At 42.0% G+C, this 17,011-nt stretch overlaps 1 pseudogene; it reads right to left on the bottom strand.

Annotated features, from left to right (window-relative positions):
• Positions 1–317: 317 nt before the first annotated feature.
• On the bottom strand, positions 318–15,766 carry LOC133754079 (N-alpha-acetyltransferase 30-like; annotated as a pseudogene).
• Positions 15,767–17,011: the final 1,245 nt, after the last annotated feature.

Consider the following 17,011-nt stretch of genomic DNA (forward strand, 5'->3'; position numbering starts at 1 on the left):
TAGTGGCTGCGGAGTCTGCCTCGTTCCACGGAGCCGCGGAGTCTCACCGTGGGCAGGGCCAGTCCCTCAAGGGCCCTATGTTTCCCCATCCGTGGAACCCCAGGGAACCCCCAAGGAGCCGCCCGCTGATGGGGGAGACAGAGGCCGGGCACGTGCGTCCATTCAGTGGCGGCCGCCCTGGGGCTGCGGGAAGGGAGAGGTCCCCTGAGCCCCTGATGACCCGGCCCAGCAGACAGGGGAGCGGGGGAGCTTCCTGGGGGAGGGGCTTCGGAGGCAAGGCGCTGCGGGACATGTAGGAGTTCTCTCCCTGGGAGCAGTCACGGAGGCTGGTCTGCCTGGGCGTGTTCCCTGGAGAGGGGCTCCAGGTCGTCTCCCGGCCTAGGGCAGGAGAGCAAGGTCCGCCCACATCAGCGAGGAAGCAGCAGACCTGCCCAGCCTCAGTCTCCCCTCCCGCTCCGCCCCAGCGCTCAGGGTGTGGTGGGCTCCAGCCAGAAGCAGAGGTTTGGCCCAGACGCCTCTCATGGGCAATGCCCAGGTGGGCAAGGCTGTGCCCTGGCTTCCTGGGCCTCCACAGCGAACCCCACACGGAGAGGCCTTTGCTACACAGGCTTGTCAGCCCTCCCCGCCATAGCTGGGGGGTCCCTCGGTCACTCTCAGCCCCTGGCAGTAGTGGGCAGCCGCGGCCTGAGGCGCCCTGCCCCCTGACAGGGGAGGGGTCCAGGGAGACCCTGCACCCGAGCGCGTTTCCCGCTCTGGTCTTGGACAAACTTCACAGGCCTGGTGTACCATGCTATTCCGAAGGCAGGAGCCAGGTACTTATACTGGTCTCCCATGGGGTGCAGGGCCCAAGCACTTGGGGCATCCTCCACTGCAATCCCGGGCCACAGCATAGAGCTGGCCTGGATGAGGGGCAGCTGGGACAGAATCCTGCACCCCGACCGGAACTAGATCCCAGTGTGCTGGTGCCGCTGGGTGGAGGATTAGCATGTTGAGCCATGGCACCAGCCAATAAGAGGCTAATTTCATTCTTTTGAATGTTGATACCATTTTCCCAGCACCATTTATTAAGTTTGCCTTCTTTCCATTATGTGTACTTTGTACCTTTGTGAAGTTAGCTTGTGATAGATGCACAGATTATTGTCTATTGTTTTCTCTATCCTGCTCCACTCTTTCATGTGCCTATTTTTATCTAATTCCATGCACTTTGGGTTACTAAACTTTTTTTTTTTTTGACAGGCAGAGTGGACAGTGAGAGAGAGACAGAGAAAAAGGTCTTCCTTTTGCCGTTGGTTCACCCTCTAATGGCCGCCGCGGTAAACGCGCTGCGGCCGGCACACAGCGCTGATCTGATGGCAGGAGCCAGGTTCTTTTCCTGGTCTCCCATGGGGTGCAGGGCCCAAGGACTTGGGCCATCATCCACTGCACTCCCTGGCCACAGCAGAGAGCTGGCCTGGAAGAGGGGCAACCGGGACAGGATTGGTGCCCCAACTGGGACTAGAACCTGGTGTGCCGGTGCCGCAAGGCGGAGGATTAGCCTAGTGAGCCATGGTGCCAGCCTAAACTTTTAAGTATATATTCCAGTTAGGTAGTGTAATACTTTCAGGGCTATTCTATTTTTTTCAAATTGTTGTGTCTACCTGAAGTCTTCTGTGTCTTCATACATGTTTTAGAATTTTTAAGAATATCTATGGAAAGGATGTCATTGGCATTTTAATGGAGATTACATTGGATCTATAGACTACTTTGCACAATTAACAATGTTAATTCTAATCCATGGAGATGAAGTCTTTTTTGTGTCCTATTTCATTCCAATATTTATACTTTTAATTGTAAATGTATTTTATATTCTTTGTGGATTCCTAGGTATTTTACTTTTGTGTAACTGCAATAAATGGCACTGTAGCTTTGTTTTTCCAACAATTCACTTTTGGAATAAGAAGCAGTTCCTGAATCTCATGTTTGTCCTAAAATTTGCTGAATTCAGTAATTAGAATAACTTTATGATGTATTCTTTTGATGTAATATCATATTGTCTACAGTCACAATTTGACACCCTCCTTTCTTTAATATAGATTCACTTATTGATTGATGGATTTCAAAGAGAGGAAGAAACAGAGAGAGATCTTATATCCACTGATGAACTCCCCAAATGACTGCAATGAACAGGGCTGAGCCTGGCTAGAGCCAGGAACTTCATCTGGGTCTCCCATATGGGAGCAGGGGCCCAAGCACTTGGGCTACCTTCCCCTGCTTTAACAGGCACAATAGTAGGGAGCTGGATCAGAAGTAGAACTGCCAGAACACAAGCCAATGCCCATATGGAGTGCCAGTCTACAGATGGCAGCTTTACCTGCTGTTCCACAGCACAAGCCCCAACTTTCTTCTTTCCAGTTTGGATGTCCCTCAGTCCTATCTCTTGCCTGACAGCTCTAGCCAGGACTTCCAGTACCAGGCAGAATGAAAGTGGTGGGAATGCACATCCTTGTCTATCTCTAGATTTTAGAAAGCTTTCACCTTTTTCCCATTCAACATGTTTGTCATAGTTTTGTTATAGATGGCTTTTATTATGTTCATCCCTATCCCTTATATACTCAATCCCAATGCCTTAAGCTTTAAAGGCTATTTGAAGATGTAAGTTAAGCATATTGAGATGGGAAGACTATCTTGGATTATTTGCTTATTCATATGTAATTACAGGGCTTTATAAAGCAAAATGGGGGAGAGGAGCTACAGAAAGGTCTATGATGATAGAAGCAGAAGTTGGAATGATGTCTCTTCTGGCTTTGAAGTTCAAAGAGGAGCCAAGATTAGTGTACATCTTCTACAATCTGTAAAAGGCAAGGATAAATCCTTCAGTGAAGGTTACAGGTGGAAAACAATTCTAATGACATAGTAATTTTAGAAATATAAATTTGTATTGTGAAAGCAGTCTGAAAAAGTGAATATAATTGAAATGTGAAAATAGTATATAAATAAATAAGAATAAGGAGGAACACAGGACCAAAGATACATATTCTAACCTTCAAAGTCATGGTTCATTGATTTTAGAGATCAGTTTATTCTCTTTTATGTAAGTTTGTATATTTATTCATAATTTCTTATATTTTTAAAATTTATTGTTTTCTTTTATGACAGGTTACATTATTTTCTAATTTCTTGAAATACTGCATTTGATATTATAAATTTCCATGAGCAGGAATGTGGCAAGTATCTAAAATGCATTTTTAAAATCTAACTGTAAATGTGTATGTGTACAAGCATACTTCAAATAATTTAATAGAAAATGGAAGTTTGAAATCCATGTTAACAAGGGATGTTTGAAAAATTTCATGGTATTCATGCTGTGAAAAATTATGCATGGATTTTTTTAATTAAATTTTTATTTAATGAATATAAATTTCCAAAGTACAGCTTATGGGTTACAATGGCTTCCCCCTCCCAAAACTTCGCTCCCACCCACAACCCTCCACTTTCCCGCTCCCTCTCCCCTTCCAATCACATCATGATTCATTTTGAATTCTCCTTATATACAGAAGATCAGTTTAGTATATATTAGGTAATGATTTCAACAGTTTGCCCCCATATAGCAACACAAAGTGAAAAAAAAATACTGTTGGAGTACTAGTTATAGCATTAAATAAGAGTGTACAGCACATTAAAGACAGAGATCCTACATAATATTTTTAATTAATTAATTTTCTATGCCATTTCCAATTTAACACCAGGTTTTTTTATTTCCAATTATCTTTATATACAGAAGATCGATTCAGTATATAATTAGTAAAGATCTCATCAGTTTGTACCCAGGCAGAAACACAAAGTGTAAAAATACTGTTTCAGTACTAGTTATAGCATCACTGCACATTAGACAACACAATAAGGACAGATCTCACATGGGATGTAAGTACACAGTGACTCCTGTTGCTGACTTAACAATTTGACACTCCTGTTCATGGCGTCAGTAATCTCCCTAGGCTCTAGTCATGAGTTGCCAGGGCTATGGAAGCCTTTAGAGTTCGCTGACTTTGATCTTATTCCAATAGAGTCATAGTCAAAGTGGAAGTTCTCTCCTCCCTTCAGAGAAAGGTACCTCCTTCTTTGATGGCCCCATTCTTTCCACTGGGATCTCACTCACAGAGATCTTTCATTTAGGTCTTCTTCTTTTTTTTTACTTTTCCATGGTATCTTGGCTTTCCATGCCTACTATACTCTCATGGGCTCTTCCACCAGATCTGAATGCCTTAAGGGCTGATTCTGAGGCCAGAGTGTTGGTTAGGACGTCTGCCATTCTATGAGTCTGCTGTGTATCCCACTTCCCATGTTGGATCTTTCTCTCCCTTTTTGATTCTATAAGTTAGTATTAGCAGACATTTGTCTTGTTTGTGTGATCCCTTTGATTCTTAGACCTATCAGAGCCATTGAATGTGAACAGAAATTGATCACTTGGACTAGTGAGATGGCATTGGTACATGCCACCTTGAGGGGATTGTATTGGAATCCCCTGGCATATTTCTAACTCCACCATTTGGGACAAGTCTGATTGTGCATGTCCCAAATTGTACATCTCCTCCCTCTCTTTTTCCACTCTTAAATTTAACAGGGATCACTTTTCAGTTAAAATTTAAACACCTAAGAATAATTGTGTGTTAATTACAGAGTTCAACCACTAGTACTAGAATAACAACAACAACAACAACAGATACTAAAAAGGATAAAGTATTACATTGTACATCTAGAGTCAGGACAAGAGCTGATCAGTTCATTGTTTCTTATAGTGCCCATTTCACTTAACAGGTTTCCCCTTTGGTGCTCAGTTGTCGCTGATCAGGTAAAACAAATGATATTTGTCCTTTTGGGACTGGCTTAATTCACTCAGCATGATGTTTTCCAGATTCTTCCATCTTGTTGCAAATGACTGGGTTTCATTGTTTCTTACTGTTGTATAGTATTCTATGGAGTACATGTCCCATAATTTCTTTATCCCGTCTACTGTTGATGGGCATTTGGGTTAGTTCCAGGTCTTAACTATTGTGAATTGAGCTGCAATAAACATTAATGTGCAGATGGCTTTTTTATTAGCCAAATTAATTTCCTTAGGGTAAATTCCAAGGAGTGGGATGGCTGGGTTATATGGTAGGGTTATGTTCAGGTTTCTGAGGAATCTCCAGACTGACTTCCATAGTGGCTTAACCAGTTTGCATTCCCACCAACAGTGGGTTAGTGTCCCTTTTTCCCCACATCCTCTCCAGCATCTGTTGTTGGTATATTTCTGAATGTGAGCCATTCTCACCGGGGTGAGGTGAAACCTCATTGTGGTTTTGATTTGCATTTCCCTGATTGCTAGTGATCTTGAACATTTTCTCATGTGTCTGTTGGCCATTTGGATTTCTTCTTTTGAAAAATGTCTATTGAGGTCCTTAGCCCAACTCTTAAGTGGGTTGTTTGTTCTGTTGTGGATTTTCTTGATCTCTTTGTAGATTCTGGTTATCAACCCTTTATCTGTAGTATAGTTTGTAAATATTTCTTCCCATTCTGTCGGTTGCCTCTTCACTTTCCTGTTTGTTTTGAAGTACAGAAACTTCTCAATTTGACGCAATCCCAAATGTTAATTTTGGCTTTGACTGCCTGTGCTCCTGGGGTCTTTTCCAAGAAGTCTTTGCCTGTGCCTATATCTTGCAGGGTTTCCCCAATGCTCTCTAATAATGTGATGGTTTCAGGTCATAGATTTAAGTCTTTAATCCATGTTGAGTGAATTTTTGTTTAACGTGAAAGGTAGGGGTCTTGCTTCAAGCTTCTGCACATGGAAATCCAATTTTCCCCACACCATTTATTGAATAGGCTGTCCTTATTCCAGGGATTAGTTTTGGATCTTTGATCAAATATAAGTTGGCTGTAGATGTTTGGATTGATTTCTGGTGTTTCTATTCTGTTACATTGGTCTATCCATCTGTTTCTGTACCAGTACCATGCTGTTTTGATAACTACTGCCCTGTAGTATGTCCTGAAATTTGGTATTGTGATGCCTCCGGCTTTGTTTTTGTTGTACAAGATTGCTTTGGCTATTCAAGGTCTTCTGTGTCTCCATATGCATTTCAGCATCATTTTTTCCAGATCTGAGAAGAAGGTCTTCGGTATCTTGATTGCTATTGCATTGAATGTATAAATTGCTTTTGGGAGAATAGACATTTTGATGCTATTGATTCTTCCAATCCATGAGCATGGAAGATTTCTCCATTTTTTGGTATCCTCTTCTATTTCTTTCTTTAAGGTTTTGTAGTTTTCATCGTAGAGATCTTTAACGTCTTTGGTTAAGTTTATTCCAAGGTATTTGATTGTTTTTGTAGTATCGTGAATGGGATTGATCTTAGAAGTTCTTCCTCAGCCTTGGCATTGCCTGTGTATACAAAGGCTGTTGATTTCTGTACATTGATTTTATATCCTGCTACTTTGCCAAACTCTTCGATGAGTTCCAGTAGTCTCTTAGTAGAGTTCTTTGGGTCCCCTAAATAAAGAATCATAACATCTGCAAAGAGGCATAGTTTGAGCTCTTCCTTCCCAATTTGTATCCCTTTAATTTCTTTTTCTTGCCTAATAGCTCTGGCTAAAACTTCCAGAACTATATTGAAGAGCAGTGGTGAGAGTGGGCATCCCTGTCTGGTACCAGATCTCAGCGGAAATGCTTCCAAATTTTCCCCATTCAATAGGATGTTGGCCGTGGGTTTTTCATATATTGCTTTGATTGTATTGTGGAATGTTCCTTTCATACCCAGTTTGCTTAGAGTTTTCATCATGAAAGGGTGTTGTATTTTATCCAATGCTTTGTCTGTGTGTATTGAGAGATTCATATGGTTTTTCTTCTGCAGTCTGTTAATGTAGTGTATTACGTTGATTGTTTTGTGAACGTTGAACCATCCCTGCATACCAGGGATAAATCCCACTTGGTCTGGGTGGATGATCTTTCTGATGTGTTGTTACATTCTATTGGCCAGAATTTTATTGAGTATTTTTGCATCTATGTTCATCAGGGATATTGGTCTGTAATTCTCTTTCAATGTTGCATCTTTTTCTGGCTTAGGAATTAAGGTGATGCTGGCTTCATAGAAAGAATTTGGGAGGATTCCCTCTTTTTTGATTGTTTTGAATAGTTTGAGAAGAATTGAACTTAGTTCCTCTCTAAATGTCTGGTAGAACTCAGCACTGAATCCATCTGGTCCTGGGCTTTTCTTTGTTGGGAGGGCCTTTATTGCTGTTTCAATTTCTGTGGCAGTTATGGGTCTATTTAGGTTTTCTATGTCTTCCTGGCTCAATTTAGGTAGGTTGTATGTGTCCAAGAATCTGTCCATTTCTGATAGATTTCTCTGTTTGCTGGCATACAAGTCCTTGTAGTAATTTCTGATGATTCTTTTTATTTCTGTGGTGTCTGTTGTTACGTTTCCATTTTCATCTCTGATCCCATTGATTTGGGTCTTTTCTATTCTTTTTTTTAGTTAGTTGAGCCAATGGGGTGTCAATTTTGTTTATTTTCTCAAAAAACCAGCTCCTTGTTTGGCTGATTTTTTGTAAATATTTTTGGATTCAATCCTGTTGATTTCTTCTTTGATGTTAATTATTTCTCTTCTCCTACTGGGTTTGGGTTTGGTTTGCTGCAGATTTTCTAGATCCTTGAGATGACTTGAAAGCTCATCTATTTGGTGCCTTTCTAATTTCTTGAGGTAGGCACCTATTGGTATAAACTTTCCTCTTAACACTGCTTTTGTTGTATCCCATAGGTTTTGGCATGTTGTGCTTTTATCCTCATTTTCTTCCAGAAAATTTTTGATTTCTCTTTTAATTTCCTGTATAACCCATTGTTCATTCAGGAGCATGTTATTCAATCTCCATATGTTTGCAAGTGCTCTACGGATTCCCGAGTTGCTAATTTCCAATTTCATTCCTTTGTGGTCTGAGAAGCTACATGGTATGATTCTAATTCTCTTGAATTTGCTGAGACTTGCTTTATGGCCTAGTATGTGGTCAATCCTAGAGAAGGCTCCATGTACTGCTGAGAAGAATGTAAAGTCCTTAGATGTAGGGTGAAATGTTCTGTAGATATCTGTTAGATCCATTTGGGCTATAGTGTCATTTAAATCTGCTGTCTCCTTGTTGATCTTCTGTCCTGTTGATCTGTCTATCTCTGAGTGTGGAGTATTGAAGTCCCCCAGTACTATTGTATTGGGGTCTAAGTCTCCCTTTAAGTCCCTTAACAAGTCTTTTAAATAAGCTGGTGCCCTGTGATTAGGTGCATATACATTGATAATTGTTATATCTTCCTGTTGAATGGGTCCCTTAATCATTAAATAGTGCCCCTCTTTGTCTCTCCTGACAGTTTTTGTGGTAAAGTTTATGTTGTCCGATATTAAGATGGCTACACCTGCTCTTTTTTCATTTCTGTTGGCATGGTATATCAATTTCCAGCCTTTCACTTTCAGTCTGTATGGATCATTGTTGGAAAGATGAGTTTCTTGTAAGCAGCAAAAAGATGGGTTTTGTTCCTTAACCCAGTCAGCCATCGGTGTCTTTTAACTGGACAGTTCAAGCCATTAACATTCAATGTGACAGTTGAGAAGGAGTAACTTTGCCCTGCCATTTGCCAAAGATATTTTCTAATATCTGGTTTGAGATTCCTGTGATCTTTTGCTGTGAGGTTTCCTTCCTTTACCTTCTTTCATATTGGTGACCGTGTTTCTGTGTTTCTGTATGTAACACATCTTTAAGCATCTTTTGCAGGGCTGGATGAGTGGCAACAAATTCTTTCAATTTCTGTTTGATGTGAAAGGTCTTTATTTCACCTTCATTCACAAATGAGAGCTTTGCAGGATATAATATTCTGGGTTAGCAGTTTTTCTCTCTTAGTACCTGGGCTATATCTCACCATTCTCTCCTAGCTTGTAGGGTTTTTGATGAGAAGTCTGCTGTGAGTCTAATTGGAGATCCTCTGAGAGTAATCTGGCATTTCTATCTTGCACATTTTAGGATCTTTTCTTTGTGTTTCACTGTGGTGAATTTAATTATGACGTGTCATGGTGAGGATCCCTTTTGGTCATGTTTATTATGGGTTCTATGAGCTTCTTGTACTAAGATGTGTCTGTCCTTCTCCAAACCTGGGAAATTTTCTGCTAGTATCTCACTAAAAAGGCCTTCTAATCCTTTCTCCCTCTCTATGCCTTCAGGAACTCCTAGGACCCGAATGTTGGTTTTTTTAATAGTATCCTGTAGAGTCCTGACAGTATTTTTTAGATTTCTGATTTCTTCTTCTTTTCTTTGATTTGACTGTTTCCTCTCCTGTTCTCTGTCTTCTAAGTCCGATATTTTTTCTGCTTCACCCATTCTGTATTTAAGGCTCTCTAATGTGTTTGTCATTTGATCTATTGAGTTCTTCATTTCATTGTGGTTTTTTGTCACTATCACAGTTTCATGTTCTACTAGTTGTTTCATTTCATTTTGATTCCTCCTTAATATTTCATTTCATCAGAGAGATTTTCTATCTTGTCCATTAAGGATTTCTGTAGTTCAAGAATTTGTTTATGAGAACTTCTTAATGTTCTTATCCATTTTTTGAGATCCGCTTCTTGCATTTCCTCTATTTCTTCATCTTCATAATCTTGGATTGGGGTGTCTTATTCATTTGGGGGCATCATAGTGTCTTCCTTGCTCTTGTTACCTCGGTTTCTACGTTTGTTGTTTGGCATGTTGGAGATAATTTATGGTTTTTGTTTTTTTTTTTTTTGCTGTGGTATTTTTTTTTCTCATTATACTATGCCTCTAAGTGGGCTGTCTGCTTTGATGGATCCTTAGAGGCTGTGATGGGTGTGGCCAGAGAGCTCCGCTTGATTCTTTGGTTTTAAGGCTGTGCAAAAAAGTCTCACCCAGATTGTTCTCTCCCTTGCTCCTTGCTGGATTGCTCTTTCTCCCTCTCTCTCTCTTTCTCTCTCTCTTTTTTTGACTCAGTTGGGAAGTTATTCGATACAGGTGCATGGAATTGAGTGTAGTTGAAATCTGGCCTCTGTGAGAATTCGTTTGATCTACCCCTGGGACCACACAAAGAGTTTATGCAGCCCTCAATGTGTTCTCAAATTTCACCATAGTTCCAAGTTACTGAGTTTGTGAACTACTTGGTGGTGCTTTACATATGTAAAATGGTGCCTGCTCTTTGTTTTGCTTGGTGAGTGAATAGAGAGGCCTCTGCTTTTCCCCCCCAATGTCTCAGGTTTCTGACACCTTCATCTTACCTTCCATTTGTTCCCGCACTGGCGAGATTCTGTGGCTCGGCTCTCGTGGTTGGGTTTCCACATGGTGGGCTCCCTGTAGGTTCTCTGTGTCACATCCACTAGATCCGGAAGCGTTTCTTCTGCAGTTTTTTTCTTGAATCTTTTCCTGAGGCTATAGTAATTCCACTTTTATGAAACTTTATTTTCCCAAACTACGGTGCACATCCTCACTATCTGACATGTTGGCTCCTCCCCCCAAAATTATGCATGGATTTTAAAACATACCTTGAATTTTATTATGTCATGAACTATCTGAAGTACAATGACATATGTGTATTATATTTGTGTCATAATTTCAATATTGCATGCTGATCTGTGATTGCAACATACACAAAATTTGTCTTGAGGAAGTATAGATTTTTTCTAGTTCATGAAGCTTAAGTAGTTGAATCTTACAAAACTTTTTATCATTTTTAATCCATTCATGGTAACTACATATTGAATTTCTCTGTCATAATACTGTTTATATAAAATCAACTTGTATTCATCAGATTTCTTCTGTGAACCATGAGGCTGCTGTGAGGTATATAAAAATTCACTGCTATTTTCTTATTGGTGGATTGTAACTTTATGAATAAGGCATCACTGAATACCTTTTGTATCAGATGAATTGAATTATATTTTGAGATTTATAGCAATGCAGTGACATATTGCTTGTTGTAACCATCGTGGTCACTTACTTTTAAAACACTCAAGGTGAGGCAGCATTGTGGCACACTGGAATAAACTGCCACTTGAGATACCAGAATCACATATAAGAGTGCTAGTTTAATTCTTGGTTGCTCCACTTCTGATGCAGCTTCCTGCTAATGTTCCTGGGAAGGGAGCAGGAGATACCCCAATGTGGACCCTGTCACTCATTTGTAAATCTGGGGTGGAATCTATGGATCCTGACTTCAGCCTGGGCTACACCTGGATATTGTGGCTATATGGGGGAGTGAACCAGAAGATGAGAGATTGATCTATCCTCTCTTGGATGTGCTGCCTTTTAAATATGTATTAAAAATTTTGCTGGCATGTTAAACTATGATTGTCTTTTGGTAATTAGTAGTATATGAGTTTTATCATTTGATATATGAAAGCAGGCACTGTAGTAAGCCATCTTCTCAAGATTTATGTGACAAAGAAAAGATCTTGAGCCTCTACATACTGGTTTCTCTATGAGTATTGTGAGAATTAAAATACATAAGCTCCAATTATAGTTTGCCAGGCTGAAATACTCAAAGTCATGATTGATAGTACTTCTATACATTTTTTATTTGATAGGTAAAGAGAGAGAAAAGAGTAATCCTATCCACTACTTCACTGCCCAAATGCACTAATAGGTAAGACTGAATCAGGCCCAAGCCAGAAGCCAGGAACTCAACCCATGTGTCCCAAGTGAGTGGCAGACACCCACACACTGAAGTTATCAACCACTGCCTCACAAGGTGAGCACTAGCAGAAATATGGTATCAGAAAGTAATACCGAAATTGAATCCAAACTCCAATATGGGATCTGTGCCTCCAAGTGCCCCAATTGTTAGACCAAATACCTACATCTTTTTTTATTGTTTTAATTATATTCCATCATTCAAGCATTAAATAATTATTATTTATATTTCAAGTTTCTGGTTATTGGGAGAGGTATTTAAATGAGAGTTAAAGATGTCCATATCAAACATTAGAATACTTGGGTTTGACTCCTGGTAACCATGGAAGGCAGCGATGATGGTTCAATTGGGTTTCTATCACCCTTGTGGGAGACCAGAATAAAGTTCCCAGCTCCAGTTCAGCTTGGCCCAGTATTGGCTAGTACTGGCATTTGTGGAGTAAATAAGTGGATGGTATTATGATATCTTAGTTTTCTGGGATGACAATCAAATTTTCTTTGATTTATGATGATGTTTCATCACAATGAACCCATTTTTTTTAAATGCAAACACAACTTAGCCACATTTTATTTGACTACATGTTATTTAAACAGCTTGCACATTTCAAATCATTTTAAATTGATCCCTTTAAATTAATCCCATTAAATTTCTCTCTCCAAAGATACGGGACAAATTAGGCAGCAATATCCAGTCATCAAACAGCAGTCCAATATTTTGAGATACACGTGATGTTTTATACTCAGCTCATACCTGACATCAATATAACTTATGGTGATGTTTTTACAAACCTGGAGGCCCTGCAACATCATAGCACTCATTTCAGTGGTGTCATGGAGCACTGAAAGCAACTCTGTTGCACTATTCATACGATCTAATCTGTGATCCTGGGAAAGTGATGAACTCATGATTTTGAGACACCACAATAAATATACATGCCCAGTCTTATACATGTCAGCCAATATCATAACACAGGGCAAGGTTTTCAAGTAAAATAAGTTATCCAATCACAGGTTTACTGACCCAACTGAAGACAACTGATTTTTTTTTTTTTTGATAGGCAGAGTGGATAGTGAGAGAGAGAGACAGAGAGAAAGGTCTTCCTTTTTGCCATTGGTTCACCCTCCAATGGCCACTGCGGCCAGCACATCTTGATGATCCGAAGCCAGGAGCCAGGTGCTTTGCCTGGTCTCCCATGTGGGTGCAGGGCCCAAGGACTTGGGCCATCCCCCACTGCACTCCAGGGCCATAGCAGAGAGCTGGCCTGGAAGAGGGGCAACCAGGATAGAATCCGGCACCCTGACCGGGACTAGAACTCAGGGTGCCTGTGCCACAGGTGGAGTATTAGCCTGTTAAGCCACAGCGCCAGCTGACAACTGATCTTAAAACTTGCTGCACTGCACTGATTAGCCAACACATGTAATTAAACATGGTGGCTGTTAAGAAAACTGATACAACTCATTCCAAAACAAAAAGATTTTTATTTTCACCTTTTGTTTTTCTGGAGCAATAAAGCAAAGCTCCTAGAAGAATCTGCTCATTTAAGTGAAAAGAAAATAAAAGCAGCTTAAAGTTAATACAATGCATCCTGAAATTTATTCCCAAGATCAAGAACCAAAGTGAAGCATTTTAAGAAATAGAAGCACCGTGAATCCAAATTAAGTGGAAAAAAAAAGTCCAGCTACATCATAAAAGCTGTTCTTCACAGATTAGCAATGATTTTGGTTAAATAAAATCAAGCCATTTACATTAATTTCTATTGTGTTCCAAAAATTCCCTCACTCTCAAAAAAAAAATAAAGTGCATCCAAAACCCAGTAATTCCCAACTCCATCAACATTTGTCATCCCCTTGGGGCATTCCTCAAAGGTTTTCCAAGTAGTTCAACTTCTTAGTGTAATGAAAGAAGGGGCGTCTAAGGTAAACCACACTGTCACTCACCTGGAAAAAGTATCCAAATTATAAAAATTTAGAATGTAAATAAAAACAAAAATTTGCTTGTAAAGGCCTGAAGGAAAAGGACAGCATGCATTCAAAAGCTAAGGTGAGGCCAGCACCATGGCTCAATAGGCTAATCCTCCACCTTGCAGCACCGGCACACAGGGTTCTAGTCCTGGTTGGGGTGCCAGATTCTGTCCCGCTTCCCCCTCTTCCAGGCCTGCTCTCTGCTGTGGCCAGGGAGTGCAGTGGAGGATGGCCCAAATGCTTGGGCCCTGCACCCCATGGGAGACCAGGAGAAGCACCTGGCTCCTGCCTTCGGATCAGTGCAGTGCGCTGGCCACAGCGCACCAGCTGCGGCGACCATTGGAGGGTGAACCATCGGCAAAGGAAGACCTTTCTCTCTGTCTCTCTCTCACTGTCCACTCTGCCTGTTAAAAAAAAAGAAAAAAAAAAGAAAAAAAAGCTAAGATGAAGACAAACATTTTTTATCTACACTGGCACTGGCAGACACAACTTAATTGTTAACTTCACTCATAAGACATACCCCATTCTACATTTTCTCATTCACTAATCAATGAGGTACCAATATTCAAGACTGGGAAATTTAATATTGAAAAATAATAATAAAACCTAAAATTGAAGCTGTTCTCTCACCCCCTTCAGAAATCTATGGTAGATTTTGTGTGAAATGTTAATATACTTAGAGACTTTTACAATCTATATTGGCTTTTTCAAGAACAAAAACCATGTTCCATTTACTGGTTCTGTAATACAGTGATCACTATGTAAATAAAAGTTGTCAGCAGACTTTGCAAATGAACAAGCAAATCTTGGCTATCAACTGACACATCTTTGTGGTACCAACAGACTCCTGAAGTTTAAAACAAGCTCTTTTGATGCAGAACAAATGCTCCAGGCCAAAGTGCAACAAATATTGTGCAACACTCAACGAGACTCTGACAGAAAAGAGCTCCATGGAAATTATGAAATCCACCTGCAAAGCAGTTCTGTACAAAGTGCATTGCATGCAAAGGTCTACTCTGCAGGGTTAGCCCTTCCTCCTTGATGTCAGTTTCTCAATGCAGCCACAGCTTAAGTCACAGTGCATCAACTCCATTTAATAGTATCCGAACAGCCTCTTACCTGGAACAAAACCGATTTTCATAAAGTTTCAAAGCAGACTTATTTGTTATTTCTGTTTCCAAAACAACCTCATCCGTCTCCTTCAACCATGGCATAAATAGCTTTCTTAACAAAGTTAGTACCCATGCCATTCCTCCTGTATTTGGAATCCATGGATAACATGGCTATATTACCTCTGTGGAACATCTTTTTGTGCAGATCCAACTTGCAAACGATGACACCTACACACTCCTCCCCTACCATGGCCAAAAAGCACAGCGGTGGCCAGTTGTGGATAAAATATCTGTAAGTATAAATGGAGTAGGGTTCGGACAGATCTTTGGTGCTCAGTCGCATCACATCGGGCATCTGGAGCTTGGATTCCTATCCGACCTATCCTATTCTATCGTCGGATCCTCCCCTGACTCAACCTCCCTGCCCGAGGGACTTTGTAAACTGCAGCCCGAGGTCAGGGATGAAGACTGCCGCACCTGCTCCTTCTGTTCCTCCTCCTCCTCCTCACCCTTGGCCAGTCCATTGCTGGCTGCTGCGGGATCGCTCGCTGCTGCCGCTGCCTCCTTAGCCGGACTGGGGGGCACAGTTCTTGCATTCCTGGAGTGGGAGCGAGGGAGTCTCTCGCTTGAGGGTACCCAGCTCCTTTTGTTGCAGTCTCTCTGGAGCTCCCGCTGGGGTGGCCTGTGCACCCTGGACCTTGCTCTTGAGTGAGGTGGCCACCCTGAGGGGTCACAGTTGGGGCTGATCAATCCATGGAGCTGCTACTGCACAGGCTGCTGAGGGATGGAGGCACAGATGCCCCTTTGCCACCTGCCGGGCTACTGCCACTGCTTTCGTGGTCCTCCTTGGCTTCCTCCTCCTAGCTACAGCAGGCAAACTTGGCCCCCACCAGGAAGTGGCAATAAGGCTGGGCTGGAGGTGGGAGGAGGCTGCTAAACCCAGACGGGACCTCCACCCTCCCCGCACTGGTCCCACTGCCGCCGCCTCCCTCACCACCAAGGCTCTCACTCATGAACCCATTTTCAGTTGAAAATGCTGTTAGTCCGAGCCTGCCATGGCTCACTTGGTTAATCCTCCACCTGCAGTGCTGGCATCCCATATAGGTGCTGGGTTCTGGTACCAGTTGCCCCTCTTCCAGTCCAGCTCTCTGCTGTGGCCCAGGAGCACAGTGGAGGAGGGCCCAAGACCAGGAGAAGCACCTGGCTCCTGGCTTCAGATTGGCACAGCGCTGGCCATGACCGCCATTTGGGGGGTGAACCAACGGAAGAAAGACCTTTCTCTCTGTCTCTCTGTCTAACTCTGTAAAATAGAAAAAAAAGAAAGAAAATGCTGTTAGTCAAAAGAATGGTGTCTGTGTTCAGAGGCCTGACAGAGAACAGGAACTGATGGGAGCTGATCTGATACACTGCCATGTATCAGTGAAGGAAGGGTGCGTGTGTGTGCATGTGTGTGTGTGTTACACTGTCATCTATCAGTGAAGGAAGGGTGTATGTGTGTGTGTGTTACACTGCCATGTATCAGTGAAGGAAGGGTATGTGTGTGTGTGTTACACTGCCATCTAGCAGTGAAGAAGGGTGTGTGTGTGTGTGTGTGTGTGTGTGTGACAGAGAGAGAGAGAGAGAGGGAGAGAGAGAAAGAGATATCAATGAAGGAACAGAGAGGCCAGGTGTTTCCTGACTCAGCCTACAACCTCCTGGATATGAATATGCATGGGAAACAAACCTCAGGGTCAGGCTGGAAGCGGAAGGCAGAGGAAGGTGTGCCACTACAAGGCAATACTCATGTGTCAGACAGCATTAGCAGTTCTGAGAGTTTGGAAGAAGAGGAAACAGAAGTGCAAATCCACAAAGCCTTCCCAGGATCAGGGTCTACTAACTCTAGGAGTGGATTTGCCATCAAGCAGTAGAGAACAGGCTGACAAAGACCAAGAACACTGGCCAGGCTCTGAATTCTGTGCCATGCCCTGTCTCTGAGAAGTGAACATTCCACTCCTCTCTGGGATATAAGCCAAGAAGTCAGAAGTCTCAGATACTGAGAAAGAGAGCAGTGTCCTAGCCCAGGTTCCATGTCACACCTGGGCTGGGGCCAGTGGGCCAGGCTAGCAGTTCTAGCTAAAGCTCCTCCAGCTCACAAAGAGATGGAAATGGGGGCAGAGCCCTCATTCAAGCCTTTCCAGGCCAAAGCCTCACTAGCCCCTAGCCAGGAGTCTCAGTGAAAAGGGAAGATTAAGTCCCTGAGAAGGTGGGGAACAACCCAG

The sequence above is a fragment of the Lepus europaeus genome, chromosome Y (assembly GCF_033115175.1).
Source record: "Lepus europaeus isolate LE1 chromosome Y, mLepTim1.pri, whole genome shotgun sequence".
Lineage (NCBI taxonomy): Eukaryota > Metazoa > Chordata > Mammalia > Lagomorpha > Leporidae > Lepus > Lepus europaeus.